Genomic DNA, 10,181 nt, shown 5'->3' on the forward strand with positions numbered 1-10,181 from the left:
CTTTGAGTAATTTCCTCAAAGTTAAGTACATTGTGGATTCAAGACTTGAATATGGTCTGTAACAGTCCAAAACCTAGCTCTTAAATACCATATTATCCTGCCTCTGCTACTGGGTGACTGTGAGAGACAGTGAATAATTGGCATATCCACCCTACTATGCCGCCATGATAGATGTTAGCAATAATTCCCAGTGTCCTTTCCATAGAGTCTAGATAGGAACACAGAATCTCTCTCGTCCAAATATTTTAGGAAGCCAACATATAAAATGTACTGTTTCTACCCTGGCTCTTAAAACTAAGTAGCCTCCTCCGAGTGGGTGGAAGCAATAGTGTGCCTGATAAGGATTGTAAGAAGTACTCCAGCAAAAGCTTGGAGTTTTCTTTTGGCCCCTCCCTTTGACTCCTGTATTTCTTGTTTTCTTAAGCAGTTAGAAAAACAGAGAAGATATCCTATTAGACCACTCTCCATTCAAATCTGATCAAATCTGAACAGAAGTGGACAGCACAGAGTTGCTTAATCCTATAAGCCCTCCCCCCACCCACGTGCATGGCATCGTCCTCTTCCGGGCTCTAGTGGCAAAAGAGAGTAGACGCAAAGGAGCCAAAAACATTCATGAAACTGAGTCATGAAAGACTTGATGGAGTACACTTACCTTCACAGCATTGGTTTGGAAAAAATGACAAAAATAGATGGAACAAAGATGTGTATACTGCATTGCAAGGCGCCCCAAACTATTAGGTTTACTGCGATGGTCAACACCTCTGACTACTTCGTTCCTTTTATTATTATTGTTTCTTTTATTATTGTTCTTTATCTGTATTTCATGAATCAAGTCTTGAGTTCAGGCATGAGGAGGACGTGCCATGCCCCTGTGCAGTTAGGGATCCTCAGTGAGGCCTGAACGACGCATCCCACCACCGACATTCCACTCTTGCTGAGATCCTGGACTTCTGATGCCCACTGGGTTCATTTTATAGAGCAGAAATGTTTTGTGCTAAAGAATTCATAGATGCAGATTTTATGGACAACCCTCTGAGCCCAATATTTATGAAGTGATTCTTCAGAGAAAACAAGTAAGATTTGGGATCTGTAAGACACTAACTGTTAAAAAGGGTTTTCATCTGTGAGATGACTTCACTGGAGTTATTGAAAACAAACAAACAGAAACATGCTCTGATGGATTTTAAAAGGTCAAATACCTTTGATGACACTAGATAGTCAACACTGTGACAGTTAACCTCATTTTGATGACAAAATGTTAGGGTTTTTTTGTTCCTTGGTTCAGAGATGCCCTCTTTATTCTACACGATACCTTCACAGAGTGTTGTATTATGCCTGTCACTCTGTCTCCTTAGCCTCCTGGCTCCCTACCCCTTCCCATTACCTTCCAAAAAAGTAGCCACAAAATTAAGGGAAAATATCCAGCTTAAAGGGCAACGATTTCTAGTAGAGGAAAAAGAGTGGGAAATGAACTATTTCAGACCAAAAGCAATTATATTTTGAAGGCAGAAGCAGACATCTTCTGGCACAACTGTCAAGATGTTACAAAAAGATTAAAGGAATTTTTTGTGTGTGTCATTTAAAATCTGTTTCTGGTTCTCGAAAAAAAAAAAAAGAAAGGTCTGCTGTTCAGTTTGTGATTTTTAATAAGATTTCTCAATAGACTCACTGCTTAAGAAAAAAAAAAAAGGTTTAAGGGAGAAAGAAGCAAAAAAAAGTCGAAGGCCATGCAGCAAATACAGCCATGACTTTGATACGGTATCATTCATTTTCGCCATTCTTGCGGATTTAGACAAGGTTTTTGTGGGAGGTTATACCCTATACCATAACCTGTCAACAAAATATACTTTTTGCAGAGACTCTTCAGGATTTAGACTTCTATTGGGGTTAAAGTAGAAACACCAGATTAATTCCTTTCAAAACTCTGGGACTTTTGTGCAAGGAGGCAAAAGATGGCATTTTTCACTGTTACAGTGTGCGAACCTCACCCTTGGCTTCAAATGTCCAGATATTATTTCAGTCCCCATTCTTCAGGGCACTGGCTCCTGCAATTCCCCATTAAGTATTGTTTATCGAGCTCCTGCTTGAGAGACACAGAGAGTATCTTGAAGACCCACCCAAGGTTATTCAGTCAAAGGGGTCATGATTTCTAGTGCATCCTCTGCTCTGTTCACCACCCTTATGACATGGAAACTGTTTTGGAACTTGTTCTCAGTCCAAATTCTCTTCATGGAAGCTGAGCAACTAACAATTCTCTTCTATCTTTTACATTCTCTCCATCTTCACCTTAATTTTCATCTCTTGTATTGTGGGAGTCCAACATATTCATTGCAAAGGCTCCTCTTCTATCCTTCATCTTTCCATTCCTTCTGTAGCTCCATTTCTGTTGATGAGCATGGGGTGTCATAGCCTGGGCCTTAACACGTTCATCGAGCAAGGGAGACTGCAGATGGAAAATAGCTTCATGGCTTCATTTCCTGTCATCCTACCTCTAATTTAAAAGGGTTCCTTTCTTGCTTAATACATTTATGGGAGGGTCTAGGAGCTGAGGGAGGGAGGCTACAACAAATAAATATGTGAAATGACCCATCCCCTCAAGTATTTTGCAATATTTTGAAAAAAAAAAAATTGGGCTTTTGGTTGGAAAACAATTCGAGGACAGTGTGCGATGGCTATCAATGAAGGCTAAATCATCTAAGATCTCTTGGCTTTCAGGACGTGGGGAGGGAAATAAATGTTTCTACTTAATCCAGTCCTTGAATTTATTTTTTATCCAGAGATCAACCTGCTATGGCAAATTTAACTTTGAAAAAAAAACAAGTTCCCAACTCTCCTTTACAACACAAGTGATTTTTCTTCTTTTATTTCCCTTTGAAACTCTACCAAAATTATCCTCGTATTTGATACAGGAATTCGTTTACAGTATATCTCAGCCTCCTCTAAAATATTTACAAGCCTGAGTATGCCTTAACTTCCTACTTTAAAAAATATGAAAATAAAGTCTTCAGTATCCAAGTGAAGTCAACAACGTGAAAACTTTAACATGGAATTTTATCAATTTATTTTTCTTACTCTAGTGTTCCCCAGATGGAAAAGCTAAAATCTGAAAGAGGCTATTTTGAAGTGAAGAAATAAAGTGATGCTTTCAGGAAATTAGAATTAGAAAACCATTCAATTTCTCATCAGACTCAACTTATGCCCTTGTCCAGTCACCTTTATCGGATATTATTGGGTGAGAGGAAAGAAGATGAAACTTAAATCAGCATTTATTAATTGCTAGAATGTGTCTTTTAAAAAGAAAGTTTGTAGGGAAAAAGAAAGTACTGATAGATTTCCTTAAAATTTTATCAAATTTTATAGTTCCTGATATCAGATTGCAAAATAGAACAAAACAGAAAGAACACAGTTTTTGAGCACCAATGATGTGCCAGGCACTCAGCTAGACCCTCCCTATACATTATCTTAAGTAATCCCCATAATAATATCCACACACGTGGTTATTATGATCTTCATTCTACAGATGAAGCATTTGAAGCCTAGAAGTAAAGTAATTTTGTCAAGTCTACACAGGTCATAAGTATAGAACTATGATTTGACTCTAGATCTAACTCAGACTCTTGGTTTCACTGCAATATCCTACCTCTTTAAACAACCAAACATTTTTCAGGGGGGTCCTTCCAGAGTACTAACACCCAACACATTTTAGGTGCTAAGGAGATATAACCTCCTAATGAGGAACTTCAATGGCTCAGCCAAATTGACAAACAAAATGAACAGATAGAAATGTGATTTTCTCTCTACCGCCCCCCCCACCCCCAATCCCCCGCATTGCCTCTGAGGTTTCCCTGCACATCCACAGGCAAAAGCTCAACCACCAGGGACATCAAGGAATAGGAAAGCCTAATCTATCAAGGTGAGCGGAGGCCGAGAGGAAAAGGTATGGGCTCATCAATCAATCTCCAGTTCAGCATAAACCTACTCATGTCTCAGTAACCGAGCAAGGAAAAGAATTCCTGACAGAGGCCTGACCACAACAACCAGATGGTCACAATTCCCCAGGGCGAACAGACCTGCTCAGTTTACCTAATTGAGAGGTAAAGGTGACAAGTTACAAGCCAGAGAAAAGATGTGCTCTGAGTATTCTGTTTGTCAGTGGGCAGTTGCCATCGGGGTGACCTGTTGTATTGAAATTGAACTGGCTGGTGGGGCAGATGCTGAAAAGAGAGGAGAACTCAGAGGATAAAAGTGAGACAGAGAACTCAGAATTTTTATCCTTTTGAATTTCAACCTGTTGGAAAAAAACAATAGCAAATGAGGCACTGAATATGCATAAGGCAAGGAAGGTATTTTAAGTTTTTCAGGAGACAGCTCGCTGAATGGAATTGCTAATTATGTCTCACATTGCTCTGTCCAATTCAGTTAGCTTGGTTATGGCTGAGTTGTCACCTCCCCTGCACTTGAGGTTCCACAGTTGCAGCCCATTCTGAGGCTTAATACAAAATTAGAATTATCTCCACCCTGCACCCTCCGCCCCCCCGCCAAAAAAAAATGTTTTCCCTCATGGAAGAACTAGCTTTACTCATTGTGACAACATAACCTTTCTCTACAAAAATAAAATTAAAACCGCGAGGGTTCAGATTCAAGGGTTTTTGGAGTTGGTGGAACATCGGGAATGTAATCGCAGCTGTGACAATTGCAAATTAAGATTGAACAATGAGCCAAATTAAAAGGGTGAGAAAGAGCAGAACACCATATGGAGTATCTCGTTGCTACCCCCACAGGATGTCTTTGATTTCTTAGGATAAGGAGGATTTGCCAACTGAGGGATGGACTAAATAGAGCTCTGGAATCTCACTTTTTTTTTTTGCATTTTCCCTAACCTTTAGTGACTGCCTAAGTCAAAGCAGTTGAATTTCCCCATTTCCTTTACTTAGTTTCTACACCTCTAAAATAAAATAAACCTCACTTGATAATGGTACTAGTTCAAGAGAGGGAGAGTGGGTGAAGTAGGAATCCTAGCTGGACAGTTAGGTAAAGATTAGAGATGTCTAGAAAATCAGGACCTTGGGAGAATTCGCCCTAAAGATAGAGAGAACAGGGCATGATAAGGCTTAATCAAATAAAATATTAGATTAATTCGATATGGTGCCATCCATCAAATCTATTCATCTCCAGCCAAAACCATGCTGGACTCACATCTGAAATGAATGAACAACAACAGAGAGCAGAGAAAGGTGAACTAAATGAGAACATAATAGTCCTGCTTGGGGGGCCCTGCAAAACAGTAGCTCAAAGACAAAGGAGCAGTGTTGCCCCCTTGCATCAAAGCCACACTGCTCTGGGGACATAAAGTCTAATGCATGAGTGAAGGCATGTGGCAAGACAGGGCTGCCATGGCTTCTCCGCCATGCTGGAGTACATGGAGGGCTGGCCAAACACCATATCAGCTGGCAGAGCAGAACAGTTTCAATGGAAGGGTCTTTTCTGCGAACATTCGTGACATTTCCCCAGGAAGTACAGAAAATGGTCCAAGGAAAGGAGTGAAATATTTAAGGGGGTTGAGTTTTATGCAATGTAAGAAGCCCAGGCAGTTCTGCAGAGCCATGCAAAGGAGAACCAAGCCGCTATACCAATAGCTAGGCATGTCAGAGTCACCGTGGGAACTAACTGGCTGACCACAACACATGAGTGAATCCAGTCCACACCACAGGGAGCAGAGGGGAGCCAGCCCAGCTGAGCCCTGTCCAAAGTGCAAAAGCACGAGTAAATAAATGGGCGTTGTTTTAAGCCACTCTGTTTTGAAGTGACATATAACATAGTATTAAAATCTGATACAAAATGCACATAACACATTTCCTTCTGGTAGCCCCTCATTTTTAAGACTGAAAAAAAAAAAAAAAGATTTTTTCCCCCTGTGTCATTTGTCCATAAAAACAATCTTAGTTATTCCCAAGTAATGGCTGCTGCTGACCTTAATCAGAGGCATTAGAGAAATACCAATCATCCTACTTGCTAAAATTAAAGTTTAAGCTACAGTACATCATTCCGCCTGACTAGAAAAATCCTCCCATAACAGCAGCTCCGATGCGCACATCTGTCTGCCCCGAATAGTATCAGAACAGGGCAAAATATGTGCTCTTCCGCCTCCGTAATGCACCAGCCCCCAAACGGGTCGCGAGTTCGGGGTATCACTGCGGCCCTACAGCTTGGTTTATATGCCCTACAGAGTTGCTTTCATAACTGTCCCTTTGGTCCTCCAAACATCACCATCAGGGAAAGAAAAGATAAAAATTGCGTCTATAAATAAAGAGCCAAGCTACAGAGAGAGGAGAAGGCAAGTCAGCTGCAAAAATGCATGACAGACAAAAACATACAATATTATTGGACGGCGCTATTTTCCAGTGCAGCAGATATATCTCGGTTTCTCCACGGGCTCCACAAACACAACAGGCAGGATTACCTTCTGTTAAATCTAACTAAGTGGAGAAGTTACCTGCAGGAAAAGCACTATTAAAAAAAAAAAAAAGTTTGAAAAGTTCCTTTTTTTCTCTTTCTCATCTTCTCTCCTCCTGCCTCCGAAACCTAAGCGTCTTTTCGTAGAGCAAAGACTGTTTCTTAAGCAGAATTTTCTCTCTGATTAAATCTTCTCTGTTCTTATGCAGTACATGCTTCAGCTCTGATAAGCCTCAGGTCAGTTCTATCTGAGTTTACAATCCTTTTGAACTTTCAGTGATCATGGAAATATAGATATTTCTTATTTTCAATGATATAAGATTAAGCTGTCATCTCTCTAAGCAGCCAAGGTGGAGGAATTTAAATCGCACCATAAAATACAGAAACTGTTTATTCGTTTGAACTCTTTCTCATAGATAGTTTAGACACATGCACATCAAAAGATTGTTTATAACTTTAAAAAAGTTGCCACCCAGAATACATCCTGGTGCAGATGATTTCTGATGTGCTCCTGATGTCCGTTGTTAAGGAAAAAATTGGGTTTGTTTCAATAGATTTGCCTGCTTGCTGTGATGATCTATGCAGCTAGAAGCCTCAACTTTAAGTTGACGGTGCTTAAATAAGAAAAGTGTTTCCATGGTTCCAAGTCAAAAGGTTTAGCTTTTTTTTTTTTTTTTACTCTCAACAATGCAATACATACAAAGACGCTAAAGTCCACTTTTCTTATTATATATTAATTTTGGGCTCTGTCTCTGTGGGACCAGAGTCAGACTAAAAGAGAAAGTCAAAACTAAGATAAATCCAAGCCTGAGGAGACAAAAGGACAAAAATCTGGAGGTAGCTGACTAGCCAGTAGGAAGAAAAGAAGCAGAGTCTTACGTCACTTAAATCGTGTTTAAGACTCTTTGACCCTGAGGAAAGGCTGGAAATGGAAGCAGAGACTCAAGGCTGGTATACTCCTACAGCTGCCACTGAAAATGGCATTCATTACGAGGAACTCCTAGTAAGAAAAGACAGGCTTCTTTCCCCTGCTCTAAGCCCCAGTGCCCTTTGCTAGGCTAATTCCCGTGAAGACTAACGGTGGCTCCCTTCCCTTCATCTCTTACCACAGGACCACATAGAACTTCTTCCTAGACTTTACAATAAACTCATTCTAACTACCACAATTCAGAAGGCAACTAACCGATTCCTTGCACGATGCCTAGAAGTAAATATCCTTCCAAAGAATAACAATACTAGTAAGAGTCCTTTTTTTTTTTCTTGAGCATTTGCTATATATCAATAGTATAAAAAAGTTTTGTCATTGAATTCTCCTAACAATCCTATGAATAAAATAGACATTGGTTATTTTTTGTCTGTCAATACACCCTACACTACCCCATTCCTTTGGGGAACTGCTTCTCTCCTTTTCCAATCATACGATGATAGTGATGAAACTCCCAGTCCAAGTAGCCTATGACCACAGCCATAAGAGGGCAAGCAGACCAGGTTTAAATGACCAAAGCTCCCCCTTCACCTGACTACCACATTGTAGAGGACTGTAACTTTTTTAAATGGGTAAGCGGTTTAAATGTCTAACTTGATGATATAAATTAGGGGCTGCAACACCTTGCCCAGTTTGTGGACAAATCCCACTTCCAAAAAAAAAGATTAAAGCTAAAAGAAGTAGCAAATCATGAGAGGGCAACAAGATCTTACATTAACTGCTCCTGGAGAAGATAGCTAGACAGGTGTAGATGTAAATATAAATATAAATAGGAATGATATAACTATAGATGTAGATACAGATTAGCTACTACATTCCCTTTTTTGCTTCAGCAACCATAATTTGGATTACTGACATAACCAAAGGGCCTTGACTTATCAAGACAGATAACATTATTATCTTCTATTCAAAGATGGAAAAAGTGAGATTTAGATTAAATAACCTGCCCAAGGTCACAAAAATACAAATGACAGAACCCAGATTCAAACCAAACACACTATAACTCCAGAGTCAGAGCTCTTAAACATTGGAAAATATAATCTATTAGGCAAAGCCATCAGGCCAGACATTTTCAGGGTATAGCGGTGTGGAGGGAGACAAACTTGCTCTTAAAGAAAGAGTTCTGTAGGAGACACAGGAACATAGATAGCAATAATATAAAGCACATTATGCTATCATTATATAATAGGAAACTTCAGTGATAAATGCTGTACATTTACAATATCTGACTGGAACTTCCCAACAACTCCGTGAAGTAGATAGCACAGGGATTTCTGTCATTCCAGTGAATAGATAAAGAGAACTTCTAAAGAAAGTTCTTCCTTGATGACCTAACTATGTGATGAATAATGAGATAAACCCAGGACTAGACACTGTGTCTAACTCTACATCCAGCGTCCTTTTACATTGCACTATTTATTTATTTTGGCTTAATTTAACTAGGAGAAGGGTTGCTGTGGGGTTCACAAAAAGATACTTGAGATTCAGAGACCAAGAGTTAGACTCTTTCTCTCAACATTGAACTACCTGGGGACTTTATTATCAAATATTTCTAACCAAGACTTTTTTTTTTTTTTTTTTTTAGGCAAGGCAACCCTTGGTTGACCTTACAGATTGCAAGGACCTTGTTAGCTTATAATCTTTTTTTTTTTTTTTTACACCTACTGCACCTGATCTTCCCAGGTGGTCTCCTATTCAAGTACTAACCAGGCCCAACCCTGCTTAGCTTCCAAGATCAGATGGGGCCGGGCTTGTTCAGGGTAGCATGGCTATAGACCCAAAACTTTTAACAATAGAAATTTTTATCCAAAGTAATTCTTACCAATATTTTCTTCTAGTTCTTTTGTACTTTTCAAATTTTGATTTGAATACATATGGATGTAAGATATTAGGTGAAAAATTTTTCCCTTCCCAAATAATTAATCAAGTCAGCATCATTTATAGATTAATCCAGCCTTTTCCCTCTATATACTCATATATACACCCTAAGCTATTATTTCTATCATCTTAGTATAGGAAAAGCATTATAAGTATAAAAAGACAAAAACAGTAAAGGAAAAAGATGGAGAGTTTTGTATGTGCAAGTAAACACGCATATAATTGATTGATAAAAGAAAAGATTTAAGTCAACAGACAGAATATGTGATACATGGCCAAAAATCTTAATTCGCAGAATTGCTATAAACACAGAAGGAGAGATATCTAAATAGAAAAATTGACAAAGATTAGGAATAGTCAATTTGCAAAAAAATTAGCAAAAATAATTAAAAATATTACAACTTTCACAAGGATATGGAGAAACATTCACTCTCTTCTACTACTAGGACAGTGTAATAATTGGTATTTTCTGGAAGACAGTTCAATAGTACGTATCTAAGGCACTAACGTGTCCCATACCCTCTAGTCCAAAAATCTTAGATTTTTCTAAAGGAATAACTAAGGATGTGGGAAAGGCTGTTTTGTACAAAGATGATCATTATTCCATTTGTAATAGCCAATAAGCAGCCTCAAAGTTAAAGTATAGCTGGACAAGCAATGGTTTATTCATACACGGAGTATCTTATAGGCTGGCTATTCATTCATTCAACCCAAAATTCCTGAAGTATCTACTGTGTGCCAAGCACTATATTGGGCCTTGAGAATACAAAACCCCTACCCTCACAAGGCTCACAGCCTAGTGAAAGAGAGAGAACAATCAAAAAGCACATAGGAATAAAAAATCACAGCTGTGACCAGTGTGTAG

At 39.0% G+C, this 10,181-nt stretch overlaps 1 pseudogene; it reads right to left on the reverse strand.

Moving 5' to 3' along the window:
- Positions 1-9,096: 9,096 nt before the first annotated feature.
- LOC118606153 lies at positions 9,097-9,215 on the reverse strand (annotated as a pseudogene).
- Positions 9,216-10,181: the final 966 nt, after the last annotated feature.

Source organism: Rousettus aegyptiacus, unplaced genomic scaffold (assembly GCF_014176215.1).
Source record: "Rousettus aegyptiacus isolate mRouAeg1 unplaced genomic scaffold, mRouAeg1.p scaffold_m13_p_7, whole genome shotgun sequence".
Taxonomy (NCBI): domain Eukaryota; kingdom Metazoa; phylum Chordata; class Mammalia; order Chiroptera; family Pteropodidae; genus Rousettus; species Rousettus aegyptiacus.